This window comes from Clarias gariepinus, chromosome 20 (assembly GCF_024256425.1).
Source record: "Clarias gariepinus isolate MV-2021 ecotype Netherlands chromosome 20, CGAR_prim_01v2, whole genome shotgun sequence".
NCBI classification, from domain to species: domain Eukaryota; kingdom Metazoa; phylum Chordata; class Actinopteri; order Siluriformes; family Clariidae; genus Clarias; species Clarias gariepinus.
Window position 1 is genome coordinate 9,894,101 of NC_071119.1, and position 15,570 is coordinate 9,909,670.

Sequence of the window (15,570 nt, forward strand, 5' to 3'; positions counted from 1 at the left end):
TAAGCAGAGGAGCATCTAACTGTGCTATTAGTCCGTGCTAAAGCTCTGCGTAGTTGACACCTTGTTGGAGGACTTAGCTCCCATCTGAACACCCCGCTTCTATCTTACTCCTGCTGACTCACAACACATAACCTCAGGTAGAGCCCCCTCCTAAAAAATTTCTTAAAAAGATTCAAAACCAAAACCCTGAAGGATCAAACTTTGCCGGGTTATAGCCACCTGGCTTGGCCATAAGTATCAGACGGTCCATCTGAAAAAAGGTGATGGAGCCGAACACTGGCATGACTATCTCATCATTGTGCCCCCTCATTAAGGCTGTCTTAATGCACAGGCTTACCTCGGCTGAAGTCCCAGGGCCCACTAGGATCAGGGCCTCTCATTAGACAATAAAAATCAACTTATTTAACTTGTCAAATTTTCTGTCCATCACTTGGTACTCATGTTTGTTGCTGCTGATTGATCCAGCTTACAAGAAACCAACATGGGCTCCATGACGCAGCAGCCTATCACCATGTAGAGGAGTAGCTTTTCCTTGTGACATATTCAAATGTGAGTGACAGCTAATGAAGATCGTGGCCAGGACAGAATGTTGGACAAGAAGAAGTTTAATTGGGGTGAACGTTCATGATTCTTTAAAGGGGTAAATAAGAAACAAGAAGAGGCAAGCAGGACCCTTTCTTGAAATGTGTGTGTGTGTGTGTGTGTGTGTGTGTGTGACTCATAGGCCCAAACAAAGCTAAAGAAGAAGCTATTTCTTTGATTAGTAGTTTATATTCTGTAATTATTAGTGTTTCTGCAGACAGGTTTTCTTCTGATAATGAGTGAAGCAAACTTTCACACATCACAACTTTAAAAAAATTTTTTCTCACATTCCAGTGTGATGTATCGGAACATCTTCTGTCATACCAGCCTGTCATGTTAGGGAAACATCTTGTTCCCCATGGGTCTCAATCACAAAATCAGCCAATGCTGTAAACAGATGACACAACAAATTATATACTCTAAAAATCACATTTTATTTGAACACTTAAAAATATATACAAAAAAAACATAAAGACAAAAACAATTACCAATTATTGTTAAGGCCAGTCCGTGGCTGTTCAGGATCAAGTTTACAGGGGCTTGTCAGTCTTTCTTAGCGTTAGCCACTGTCTGTCTGTAATAACATCTGCATTAAATTAACCGAGAATTTACTTAATGCACTTTTCATACAAATACGTTAAGCGACATAACACTCGTATATGAGCATTAGTCTATCTTTGAAGCCAAACTATAACTTACCGAGTATTGAAGCCCCCAAACTCCTTAATTTATGAACACTTAAGGGTTTTCGTTAACTAAGTGCTCGCGCTACCGTGCAAAGTCACGGCCAAAGTGGGTAAAATATAAACCTGATTATGAGTGTTTAGCTCGCTAGCTCCTGTACATATAGCCTCAGCTTGTGTCCTTCATGAACTGCATCACATTATATTCCAGTCCCAACCTGCAGATCATTCAAGCAGGTCAGAGTCACATGGAGAAGTCAAATACACTGTTTAATCTATTAATTATTAATTTGATTATATTAGTCAAATTGACCTTTTGTGTGACTCAACATGAAACATTTAACATTTCTGATACTAATTGAACATTTCTAATACTTTTACAATAACCTAACCTCATGTTATAGTTAATTAAGCAGTATGTTAAAGTTTTGTGACACTTGTAGATTTTTGGTTTAAAAAAAAAAAAAAAAAGTCATGCTCGGGATTCGAACCTGAGACGTTTGGAACCACAAACTTCAGACTCTGGGCAAACTCGTTTGTCATTGGTCACATGACCCTCAGAGAACACTTTCCTCTAAGCGAGGCATCATGTAGACACGCCCCCTGTGCGCACGAGAAGCGATTAGAGGCGCGAGGGTCAGACACGGAGAATAAAAGATACTTTAGGACTGAGCATCTTCTGCTTTTCCCGGATTAAATACTGTGTAAAGTGACTCGGAGGTTGAAAGAAGTTACAGGTTCAAGTTGTTCAGTGTAGTTTAGCGGAAACATGTCAGAGAGTCGGTATGTCTGTCGGAAGTCTAAAGCTTGGTTTAAAATAAAGTTAAAAGTCTAAAGCTCGGTTTAAAATAAAGTTAAAAGTCTAAAGCTCGGTTTAATAATAAAGTTAAAAGTTTAAAGCTCGGTTTAAAATAAAGTTAAAAGTCTAAAGCTCGGTTAAGCCCCATGTTGTGTTTGTTTCCCGCTAGTCGAGTGTAGAGAGAGTCAGTCTGGATCTGTACGTCTCCATCACTCACAGCTCTGCACGTCAGTCTGGAATCTCTGTGAGTTTGGAAGCTCCGCCCTTCTTTCTGCTTAACTACATCAAAAGTGACCGACACGGTGAGAGAGAATTTATTATATATTATTATCTGCACTAACGTATAGGATCCCAGTAATATTCATGATCACTAAAGCCATACATCTTGTTGAACTAAATTGGAGACTTGATTATCTTGTGTAAATTCCTAATGTCCAAACCCCAGTCACTGGATACAGTGGGAGGGTTGCGTTGTGTCAGGAAGGACATTTGGCATAAAAACCTGAAACAAGACTGGTAAAGATTTTTGTTCCAATTAAAATGACTCATATAGTCTGGGGAAAAAACTGGGGAAGTCTAGCTCTTCCTTGACCCCAGGAGAGAAGATCAGTGATAAAACTACACTCAGGGTGTCTGTCTGAAGTCTCAGTGTGTAAGTGACTGGATGTGTTGCTGTTGTACTGAAAGCTTGTTTCCTCTTTTATTAATTCTATACCTGCAACAAACCACAAGTGAGAAACTGACACACTGAAGCAACACTTAAACAGAAGGCCTTAATGCACCTCTATACAGTCCTTACACAGTCATGTGACTACCAGACTCACACTGAGAAGTTTACTGAACATGTTATTATTATGTGGATGATGATTTTAAAAGCATGAATTACTGAATCCTGAAGTGAAGCAGCTTCATCACACACCTGCCTGCTGACCATCAGATGTTACATCTGTTCATTATAGAGAAGAAAAAGCAGACAGAGGTTAGTTAATATTATCGTGTTCACAGAAATGATAAACATTTGTAGTTACATTTTGTCAGGAATATTTAAAACAAATGCTGCTACAGCTACGGTGTATAAACACTACAGTCTCTGTTCAACAAGACAGTGATGAATTACCGCAGTTTATTTCAGCTCTGTTTTATTACTGAACATTTTTTATTATAATAAATGTTCACTGAACATCCAGCACAACACATCCAGGATACTCTGACTGTAGTTCAAGCTGAAGGCGTTTGTATAATAACGCACGCCACATATTCCACTATGGTGTTGTGTTGCTTTACCCTCTCGACCACAGGAAGCTACTGCAGTTCGTCTCTTCATTTACTGGGAGACAGAAACTTAAAGCCTTCTTGTCCATAGAAGCTAAGTATTATTAACCACAAATAACGCTGCGTCCACTAAAGTGAGACACAGGTCTGATCCACAGTAATCAGGAGCAATGAGCTCCACCTGACCTCCTGTTTACTTAAAGCTGGGAGACAGTGTGTGAGTTTTAATGATGGTGTGTAATGTGTCACACTGTACATTTTAATCAATTTAGTAATCAAAAGTTTGATATTTCTATTAATTTCACATTTCAGTGATCCAACCTATTAACCCTCCCCCCCATCTACCCACATGTGAAGAGTGAGATGAAGTAAAAACATTAAGAACTAAACACTCTTTAGTGTACAAGACTACCTCTGTTTGTCAGAGTCTGTAATCTTCCTGCTCTTTTTGTAAAGAAGATCCCATTAACTGTGTGAAACTGTGTTTCTCTACAGAGTGTGTGACTGTCAGTTCGCCCGTCTTATTCTTTTCATGGCAGCATCCGCTGTGTTTACTGCCTCTTAGTACACCACTCTCATGGTAGCAGAATAAACAGGTAGCCTAGGGTTAGTCAACAGGAGCCATATTGTGAGGGAAAACTGTCTGTTATTAGTTAATCGATTGATGATGTTCTCCTCTCATACTCACATATGTCAACACTCTCTCGTACTCCCCCCCCTCCGCCTCCCCCCTGTTTTTCACAGCTATGTCATTCTCCTCTGCCTGCGCTGTCTCGTGGTTTGTGAGTGTCTGACTTGCAGCTCTTTATGGGGTTTTGAAAAAACAGAACAATGTTAAAGTAAGTAATAAGAGACGCAATGGCATGTTATTACAATCGTGTGCAAAATGACATTTAGTGATTGGTTTATTGGTTAATAAGTTTATTGATTAGTAGCTGTGTTGTTGCTCTTTTTATTTAACTGTTATTATTATTATTATTATTATTATTATTATTATTATTATTTATTTTTAAATTACAAACAGGTTGATTCTAGCAGTCATGTTTAAGGTATCTGTGTGAGCTGTTTTTTGACCTTAGATCAGTAAATCAGCATCAGGCAAACAGTCTAACAGCTTTGTGGAATGATATTATATGAAACAATAAAAATAATATATTACTGAAATGTGTATAACTTGTAAATAAATCATTTGATTAATGTCTTAGTTCAAGGTGTACTGTACACTTTAAAGCCTAAGGCTCAAAGTAATTAAACATATTGAGTACTGTTACCTTAAATAATTACAATTAGTTTAAATTAATAGACCTTGATGAGTATTTGGAACTTTTTGGTATTTATGAGTTTGTAGAAATGACACTTTTCAAATTTGATATTTTTAGTATCTGTAAGTACTTAAGTAACAGTAACGGGCAGTGGTGGCTCAGTGGTGGGTGTTTCGCCCACCATGCAAAAGACCTGGATTTGATTCCCAAAAACTGGTAGAAGTGCCTGTCCCAAGCCCAGATAAAATGGTAGGGTTGTATCAGGAAGGCCATCTGGCGTAAAACCTGTGCCAAGCTTGTGTGTGGACCGGATTGTCTGCTGTAGCTATCCATTGCTGGGAGCAGCCGAAAGACTAACAACAACTTATTTGATTTACAACAACAAAAAAATAATAGTTAGGCTACTCAATAACAACATCACTACTTTAAAAAAATTGATGTAACTGATTACTTCGAATTTTTTGACTTATTTGGGTTTACAGTGCACATTACTATAAAACAATTCTAACATTATTTTGTATTTATATAACTGCTGCACTTTAACATGTACAGCTGGGGTATGCGTGAGTTCTGCAGTTTAAATGTTTTCACACTTTGAACACAAGAAGTGACTGATGATGTTGCGGCTCTGATGTGTAACTTCCTCTAACTTCATTTACTGGCAGCAGCACATTTAGTTCAGAGTACAGAGACTCAGCCTGTCAGTCATTTCATGTTTTAGTGGGACTTTTATACTGTACTCAGCTGTAAAAAAGTATTTTTTTCATTTTCTTTTTTCTGCATATTAGTCACACAGGGCCAGGTAGGTTTGTTAATTGATTTTCCCCTAATAAATGAAATTGCATTTTGCAGGATAAGATGCCGAGAGGTTCCTACAATGCAGCAGACAGTGGTGAAAGTCATGGCACTGACTCTGAGACACGACGAGAAGCTCAACACTCAGGTACAGAATGATTAAGTTTGTTTGGGCAAAAGTGTTAGAAAGTGCAGAGGTTCAGTAATTCAGTGTTTTATTACAGTGATGGAGATGATGGTGGAAATCTGTGAGAATTTACACACTGTTAGAGGGAACACAGAGAGGGAACGGAAAACAGTACCTTTTTCACCTTGCTTTGCTTTTCTGATTCAGTGATGTCATGTTCATGTGAGATTGGTCTCTTCATGCTTCCTCTGGCACCTTCTAATCTACAGCGTTTTATTCTTAGCTCTCTTTATGACTACAGTCTCGCCCTCTCTCTCTCTCTCTCTCTCTCTCTCTCTCTCTCACTCACATTTACACACCCTTACATGTGTAAATCAAATTAAACTGTCCTCGCATAAACAGTGTAGTATAGATCCAAGGACACTTACTAAAGACAGTAGACGGCCTGAAATGCCGGTCGGTTATAATCTGCTCCTGCGTCTGAGCCTTCCTCTTAGTTTAGTCCTTATAATCACACTTCTCTGTTTAGGAAAAAATAAAACCTTTTTCCTTTTTTTATTGTACTTTTAATCAGCTTATCGGGTTACTTGGCATTTATTTCCTTATTTATTTTTGAAGATGACGGTGATATATGACGTTAAAATGCTCCAAAAACACTAAAGCGTGTAAAAATCCTACTCTATAAATAACACTCTGGTGGAGCTCTTCTACTGCAGGTCTTCCAATTTGTGTTACTAACAAACAAAACAAGTGGAGAAAAGTTTTTTTGAGCAGAAACAATTTATTTTGTGTATATTTATTAGTTGTAAATTCATGTTAACAGCCTCAGTGTTCAGTTATAAAGAGTTAAAACACAACTAAGAGCTGTAGAAGGTTGGGTTAGCCATTAGTCGCTAGCTGCTAACCTGCCCATCTTTAGCTTGTAAGAAACAGACGGACCAGAGAGTGTTTTATTAAATTATATATCAATAAACAGGTGTAATTGAGGATAATGTTACAAAGATAAAAAAATAATAAATCTGTGAATATGCTTTTATTCACATACAGTTAATCTATTTTTAGTAGATTTATCCAGCTTCAGGATGCAATACAAGAAAGAATTAATATTTTTTTATTATTATTGTTACTGCTCTCTATATTATTAATTTTTTTAATTAACACATTACTGAGTAAGCATAATTTTTTTATCATTTATTTCGAGGTCTTAAGTTCAAGTTCAAGTTCAAGTAGGCTTTATTGTCATTACAACCATATACAGTTAGTACACAGTGAAACGAAACAACGTTCCTCCAGGACCAAGGTGCTACATGCAACATAAATTTACAACATAAATTAACAGAGACACTAAACTAGCTAACCAAGAGGCCTAGTTAGCTGGCTAGCAGAGACAGGACAGAGAGACCTAACATAAATTAACAAAAACTAACTAGCTAAGTATAACATTTTTATAGACAACATAAATTGCACGTGCAAATGTGCAAACAAGAGCAACAACAAAGTGACAGTGCGCAACCACGACATAACAGAACATAAAATATGGTGTTGAGGTAGTGGGTAAACATAAACATTCCTTAACACAGCAGCAAGAATTGAGGAATTAGTGCAAAAAAAGTAGTCCAGTAATGATCATTGTGCAAAAGAGATAAACAGTGAAGCATTTACAGGTTGGTGTGTACGACAATTTGTTGGTGTAGGTCAGTGTGTCTGTGCTTGTGTTGATTTGTCAGTCCAGTCCCAATATTTTGAGGTAGTTGAGTTAAGCTGTGTGTGTGTGTGTGTGTGTGTGTGTGTGTGTGTGTGTGTGTGTGTGTGTTTGTGTGTTTATCAGTTCAGTCCCTTTTTGTTGAGCTGTTGCACAGTCTGGATGTGTGTGCTCGAATGCTTCGGTACCTTTTTCCACATGGCAGGAGTGTGAAGTGTGTGTGAGAGGGGTGTGACCGATCAGCCACAATGCTGGTGTCTTTAATAGAGGGGAGAGAGACCCTGATGATCTTCTCCGCTGTCCTCACTATCCGCTGTAGGGTCTTGCGGTCCGATATGGCACAATTCCCGAACCAGACAGTGATGCAGCTGCTCAGGATGCTCTCGATAGTTCCTCTATAGAAAGTGGTCAGGATCGGTGGTGGAAGCTGGGCCTTCCTCAGTCTTCTCAGAAAGAAGAGACGCTATTGGGCTTTCTTGTGTAGGGAACTGGTGTTGAGGGACCAGCTGAGGTCCTTCTTTAGGTGGACACCCAGGAATTTGGTGCTTTTGACGATTCCCACAGTGGAGCCGTTGATGCTCAGCGGAGAATGGTCGCCTCGTGTCCTCCTAAAGTCAACAACCATCTCCTTTGTCTTGTCAACATTTAGAGACAGGTTGTTCTCTTTATACCAGTCCCTTAGCCTCTGCACTTTCTCTCTGTATGCTGACTCGTTGTTCTTGCTAATGAGACCCACCACGGTCGTGTCATCAGCGAACTTAATGATGTGGTTCGAACTGTGTGTTGCTACACAGTCGTGAGTCAGCAGTGTGAACAGCAGGGGACTGAGCACACAGCCTTGTGGGGCCCCAGTGCTCAGTGTGGTGGTGCTGGAGGTGCAGTTCCTGATCCGTACTGACTGAGGCCTACCGGTCAGAAAGTCCAGGATCCAATTGCAGAGGGAGGTGTTCAGGCCCAACAGGTTCAGCTTCCTGATCAGTTGTTGGGGGATGATAGTGTTGAAAGATGTGTTGGATGATAGTGGGGAATTGAGTCTTGTCCAAGTGTGTGAGGGCAAGATGTAGTGTAGTGGAGATGGCTTCGTCCGTTAAGTGGTTAGGACGGTACGCAAATTGCAGTGGGTACAGTGAGGAGGGCAGCAGGGTCTTGATGTGTCTCATGACGATCCGCCCAAAGCACTTCATGATGGTGGGTGTGAGTGCAACGGGACGGTAGTCATTGAGACAGGACACAGTAGACTTCTTGGGCACGGGGACGATGGTGATGGCCTTGAAGCACGTAGGAACGACGGCGCTGCTCAGAGAGATGTTGAAGATGTCGGTGAGTACATCTGCCAGCTGTTCAGCACATTCTCTGAGCACTCTGCCTGGGATGTTGTTTGGTCCAGCAGCTTTACGTGGGTTGACTCTGCGTTTCCTCACCTCAGCTGTAGTAAGACACAGCACCTGGTCGTTCGGAGGAGGGGTGGTCTTTCTCGCCGCCACGTCGTTCTGCCTGTCAAACCGAGCGTAGAAGTTGTTCAGCGCATCTGGGAGGGAGCCGTCACCGTCACAGGCAGGTGATGTCGTCCTGTAGTGAGTGATGGCTTGTAAGCCCTGCCACATGCGCCGTGTGTCGCCGCTGTCCCTAAAGTGATTGTGGATTCTCTGGGCGTGTACGAGCTTCGCCTCTCTGATGGCCCAAGAAAGTTTGACCCTTGCTGTTCTGAGGGCCACCTTGTCTCCCGCTTTGAAGGCAGAGTTTCTGGTCCTCAGAAGTGCACGCACTTTCACAGTAATCCACGGTTTCTGGTTGGGTCGTGAGATGATGCTCTTGGAGACAGTGACGTCATCGGTGCACTTGTTAATGTAGCTGGTCACTGATGATGTGTACTCCTTCAAGTCAGTGAAGTCTTGGGTGTTACACAAGACCCTTACACGGCCTGTGTAGTGCATGTATAGGGGGGTCCAGTTCTGAGTACACACTTATATGAATGGAGTTAATTCGTAGAGTTTGTGTGATGTGAAAGCTGTGTCGTGATCAGACAGAATCTCTTTTGGACTCTGACATGGGAGATACCTCAGTGGAGTGAACCACATAATTACTGCATAATGCTGAGATTTTGTGAAGAGGCTTCTGGGTATATCATTGTGTTACCCATTAGACTCACACAAAGCTCTGCCCATGTGCAGTTCATTCTAATGGACATTTAATTTCCATCCCAATTCTATTAAATGAGACCTCACTAAGCAGAAATGGACACAATGGTGCTTTAGGGCTTGTTAAAGGATTTCCCAGTTGGCATTTATAACAGGAAGTCCACCAGGTTTTCATGAATTAAAATTTACTACAGTATGAGACTGGTGTTTTAACCACCCTCGTGCCTCACCATGTGGCTATGAAGTAAAGTGGAAACTCGGTTTACAAATGCCCCAGAGTACGAACAAATCGGTTTATGACCAAAACATTTGCCTAAAATTTGTCTCTTCATGTGTGTGTGTGTATGTGCAGTGTATGTGCCAAGTACTTACTTCTTTTATGAGCACCACTCTGAAACTTGTGCTTTTCTGATATTTTGACGTAACTACTCAGAAGCTTCGCCTCACTACGGCTCTACATTCTGATGGCTGCTGTGTCACGGTGCACACGTGAGTCACTTGTAGTTGGATCGATCAGCAGCTACAAACATGAATATCAAGTGATGGACAGAAAATTCACATAAAATACACAGATAGCCGAAACACTATTCAAGCAAAAGTAATGCACAACTGTGTTACTAGTTACTAAAAACTTTTACACTGTTAATAGGTTTAAAACATATATTGGTATAATAGAGACAGAAGTGCCTCAGACATTATTATTCAATGTCAGTGTTGGGGGACGTCATTAAAAAGTAATCAGTTACATTACAGCGTTACTTTCTGATCTTCTTTTCACCTACGCGGTTAAAGCAAGCTCATTTGTCAGTCTCATGTTGATAAGAATATTAAAAACATGGAAAAAATAATATAAACAGGATATAAACAAACAAGGGGAAACTGTAAATGCATATAACAGACATTAGCACACAGTGTGGTTCAATAATCTTAAAAGGATCCTATGCATCTACACACAACCTAATTTTAGGTAACCAGAAGTATTGGAACAGTTTAAATATATTAAAATAAATACTTAGAGAATAAACATTAAAGGAACTGCAGCTCTGCTTCACAAACCTGAGGGTCTATCAAGATGCCTGCAAAGACAGTTTTTTCAAAACTTTTTTCAATATTGTATCTGTCAAAAGCTTTTTTAATATATATTTGTGATTAACTGCATGATGTCTACGGGTAATCTGTAACTGCAAATCAATTACTCATTTTTAATCATATGTTTTAAACGTACCTTAAAGGGATCTCCAGTACTATACAAAGGTCAAAGTCACACACAAGTAACTGATGTAGAGCTTCAAAATATCTTTCTTCTTTTCTCTAATTTACAACCAATATAAAATTGTGTATGAATATTATAGAGCCAGACTGGTGTGATGATGTGTGTTATACACATTTAAATTTTTCCCATTTCCCATATATCCTGATTTGGCTGTCACACATCAAAACAGAAATGTTTTTAAAAGTTTTGAAGTTCAGATGTGGAAATCTCTAAAGTTCAAAGAGTATTTAATAGTGTTTATTCTTAGAGATTGTAACAGGAAATGAAATGGGCAACAAAAGTCACTAAACTGTGTGAGTACAGAGAGGATGAGTACAGAGGTACAGCTGTGCAGGAAAATACAAGTGGACTTGCTGTTTATTTTCTATGAGGCTTTCAGGTTTCAGATTGTTTTCGTTTCCCCACTAGATGGAGCCACTGAGGGCTTATGCAGCTCATCCAATTAGTTCAATTCAATTCAATTCGATTTTATTTATATAGCGCTTTCATTTAACAATGGTCATTGTCTCAAAGCAGCTTCACAAAAATGAAAAGAAAATTTGAAAAGAAAATTTATGGAAGTGTGTATGTGTGAGAAAAATGTGTCTGGATAATAATGAGATTGTCTCTGGCTAAGGGTGACGGCGACAGTGGCAAGAGAAAACTCCCTGAGATGGCAATAGGAAGAAACCTTGAGAGGAACCAGATTCAACAGGGAACCCATCCTCATTTGGGTGATAACAGATAGAGATGATATAACATTATGTGTGTTATGCTGAAAGTTCAATATAACAGAAGTTCTTTAAATTAACATAAAGGGCCAGTTCAGCATAGGGATGAGTCAGTAGGTGCAGAGGGCAGATGGGGTCATGGCTGGACTGGCCATAGGGCATACCGGGCATTTGCCCGGTGGGCCGATGGTGATTTTCGTCTTTTGTGGGCCGGCCGCCGATGTTTTTTTTTGTAACGTTATAAACTATTAAAGGTGGCGGATTGGCCAATTGGTCATGATCGACTCTGGGCTGGACCAATTACAGCCGAGGAGGTCAGATGCACCCGCCCCCTTGTAACGGCTCAGCAATCACATATCATTGCTGAACAAAAATGGAGAACAAATAACGCAAAGGAGCAGGAGGAGCCGAAAAAATTAGGGCCAAAAAGAAACTAGCCCTTCAGGCAGATGCTGCCAAATGTGCTAAAATATCCCAGTTGTCTGGTGGCTATAGTGGAGCTTCCACTTCAGTAAAATTAGCAAGTGATGGAGGCCAGCAGCCGCAGGTTGAAGAGTGAAAGGGGAGGCAGGAGGAGGAGAGACCCGAGGCGGCAGGAGGAGGAGAGACCCGAGGAGTAAAACCAAGTAAAACCATAAAAAAACTTATAAACCAAGTAGCTCCCAAGTAGCTTGTAGGTGTAGCTTATTTTCGTTGTGCTTGCTAACTTTTTACAGTCAGTTACAATAACTCCTACTGTGTACTAGTTAGCATGATGACAGAGTTTCTATGCTGGTGCTATGATGTTACTGAGAGTGAATTATTGATAAGGTTAGTTAGTCTGGGTTGCCAAACGTAAAAAACGGAATCGTCCCGTATTCAGAAAAAATATTACGCGTTACGTATTGAGGTGAAAAGGAACGCGATTTGTCCTGTATTTCAGCTAGAAAAACAAAACAAAAAACCCACAAAGCTGGAGTTATCCTGTGTCTTTACGCTGCGCAGCTGCCTCGGCTTCTCTCATTCTCTCCCCCTCCTTCTCCTGTTAATCAGCTGATCGGTTTATCAGCTGTTTGCTGGAGCCACAGCCATAAAAGCTGCTAGTCATGATCGGTTTGGATATGTGAGAGAGAAACATAAAGGTGAAACCAGGAGATGTCCTTATTGAATCATCAGAGTTGAACAGGTGATGGAGAAACAGAGATTAAAAGCCTAGATACAAAATCAATAGAGTTTATAAAAGTTCCAAAATAAAAAATAAAAAATCTCCAAAATAACGAGTATTCACTTACACCTAATGAAGTCCTGAACGAGTCAGTCACATAACCCTCCCGTCATAGTATCTAATAGGGTATATAGGGTTTATAAAAATGGCGTATTTAAATAATTTATGTATTTGTAATGTCCGGCCTCCGAACACTGAATAGCGAATCTGTTTGTTTTATTGGAAACTTTTAGGAGAAAATGCAGAACAAACCAGGTTTTAAAAAAGCTGAAAGTGAGGTACAATGTTTAACAAGAACCATTAAATAGATGTGATCAGCCCCGCTGTGGTTCTCCCACATGGCTCTCTACACTCAGTACGGTCAGTCCAGAGGCTCCGCACTCCTGCTTAACATTTATGTCTGTAATTTAAACACTGAGGACGCAGCAGTAGTTACTTGTGTGAAAAACGTGAATGCATCAGCTGTGTATCCAGTAACAGTAACACTGCAGAGAACAGAGAGGATTCAGGGCCACAGCTCTGAGCAGTACAGCTCCAGTCGTCTTTAGGCTTTTCACTGTATATCATACTGTGTATGACTGTGTATGATTTGTTTTAGAGCCTTAGAGGCAGACCGAAGACATCAGAAAGCTAGTATGAGTTTAATTAGCAGAGTTTAATTATGTCATACTGTCATCACACTGTTCCACACCGACTGTATCAGTAGATGATCATCATCATCATCTATAGTGAATTCAGGGCTACTGAAACCCGAGGTCAGACCACAATGCGTCTATAGCGACTGTGCATATGACAGGCAGAAGTAACGCCTGCTGAATTATAGTCTGGAGAAAACTTTACTACAAAATAAACATAAAATGGAAATATTTAAGTGAAATATGTGATGTATGTTATGGTTCTGACCCGACCCAACAATACAGACGTGTTGAAGACAGCTGTTAAAGCACCTTGTTCTTCAGTAACGCCTCAGCAGTGCCACAGACTGATCACCGCTGTGCCATGACACACTGATGTAGGAATTTGTGCTAAAGGGGTCCTGAGAGTGTAAATTAGGATATTAATCTTATGTGTGTGTGTGTGTGTGTGTGTGTGTGTGTGTGTGTGTGTGTGTGTGTGTGTCTGTGTGTGTGTGTGTGTATGCCCTGTGATTGATTGGCACCGCGTCCATGGTGTACCCGTCCTCGTGCCCCGAGTCCCCTGGTTTGGGCTCCAGGCCTCCTGTGACCCTGGATAAGCACTAGAGATTATGATGGAGTGAGAGTGTTTATTGTTTTATAGATAAATTATTTTAATGCACTGAGGGAAATGTTATTTCTTATTATTGTCTTTTTTTATAGCCTGTGTATAGTGTCTGAAGCTTTTTATATTGTTTTGACTCTACAGCACTTACAAATCTCATGTCTCTTGTACACAAATTGCATATTTTAAGTTTTGTATCATTATTTTTTGTCTTCATCACAGTGCTATAAGAGTGTAAGTGTCCTTTTTTGTCTTCAGTGGTCTCCAAAAACCCTTTGAACACATTTTAACCACTCAGAGCCGCTGTGTTACACAGGAAACATCTTCACTGATCACATGAAAGAAAGTAAAAGTGGTACGATTAAATCGTCACAACACATGAAAATTAGCTTTGCACAAAACATGGAAGTTTATGCTTCTAAATTAAATAGCAGTTTTTAAATTAAATAGTTCATCATGGACTGTGTTGTTTGTCAGAGAATAAACTATATATCCATGTGAACACAAGACAGATCCTGTAGACTAGGTGTGTTTACATGTTTACATTAATATTCCACTAACATGTGAATAACTGCAAATATGAGTATGTACATGTGTTCAGGGCCGCGGTCTGTCAGTGAGTTTACTATGGTTAGACACATTTCAAAAAATGAAAATAAACACGTATCTGTGTCCACGTACCATTAGGAGGAGACACTGCATGGAGCAGGTGGTACAGACTGATCGCAGTGTGTGAGATGCTGCTGTGTGTTCTCCTGCTGACTGCCATCACAGTGCTGTGGATCAATTACCACATCCTGAAGATAGAAAACCAGTTACAGACCAGTAACAACAAACTGATTATAGAGAGAGACCAGTTACAGAGGGAGAGAGCTGAACTCCAGAGGTTTTCAAAATTGGGTGAGTAAGACTTTACTGCAGAACTGTCACATGCTTATTAATGAACATAATTGTAACCTTTCATAATTACATTCAATAGACATTTATTAATTTATTAATTGAACATCATTAAAACAAGTCTGTTCCTGTTATCACTTCTCCCTACTGTAACAGTCTGTAGTAGTCTGTGCTTCTGTTGTTGTTGTTGTTGTTGTTCAATTCAATTCAATTTTATTTGTATAGCGCTTTTAACAATTTACATCATCACAAAGCAGCTTTACACAATCAAAAGAATTAAGTTTGTTGTTCTCATGAAACCAGAAAATCAAAAATCACAAATTTATCATTAGAGTTAAAAAAGACTGACTTACAAATATACTGTAAATATAATAATGTTGAGGCAAAAATAAAAATGTTGTTGTATTTCTCCCATTTTGAAAAAAAAAAATCTTTGACTCCAGGATGGACTTATTTCAGCTCCAGTGTTTATATCTTCAATACTGGGCAGAAGACCTGGACTGAGAGCAGAGAGAACTGCAGCAAGAGAGGAGCAGACCTGGTGATCATAACCAGCACAGAGGAACAGGTATGTGTATGTGTGTGTGTGTGTGTGTGTGTGTGTGTGTGTGTGTGTAAGTATGTGTGTGATTGTGTGTGTGTACGCGAGTGTGTGTGTGTGTGTGTGTGTGTGTGTGTGTGTGTGTGTGTGTGTGTGTGTGTGTGTGTGTGTGTGTGACTCTTATTTATTCTTATATCTTTACTACAAACACTGACAGGAATTCGTCACTAAACTGCGGGGTGGAGGACAAGCTTGGATTGGTCTGAGTAACAGAGAGAACAAGTGGAAGTGGGTGGACGATACAACACTGATCACTGGGTAAGAAATCACTGAACTAATAATTTAC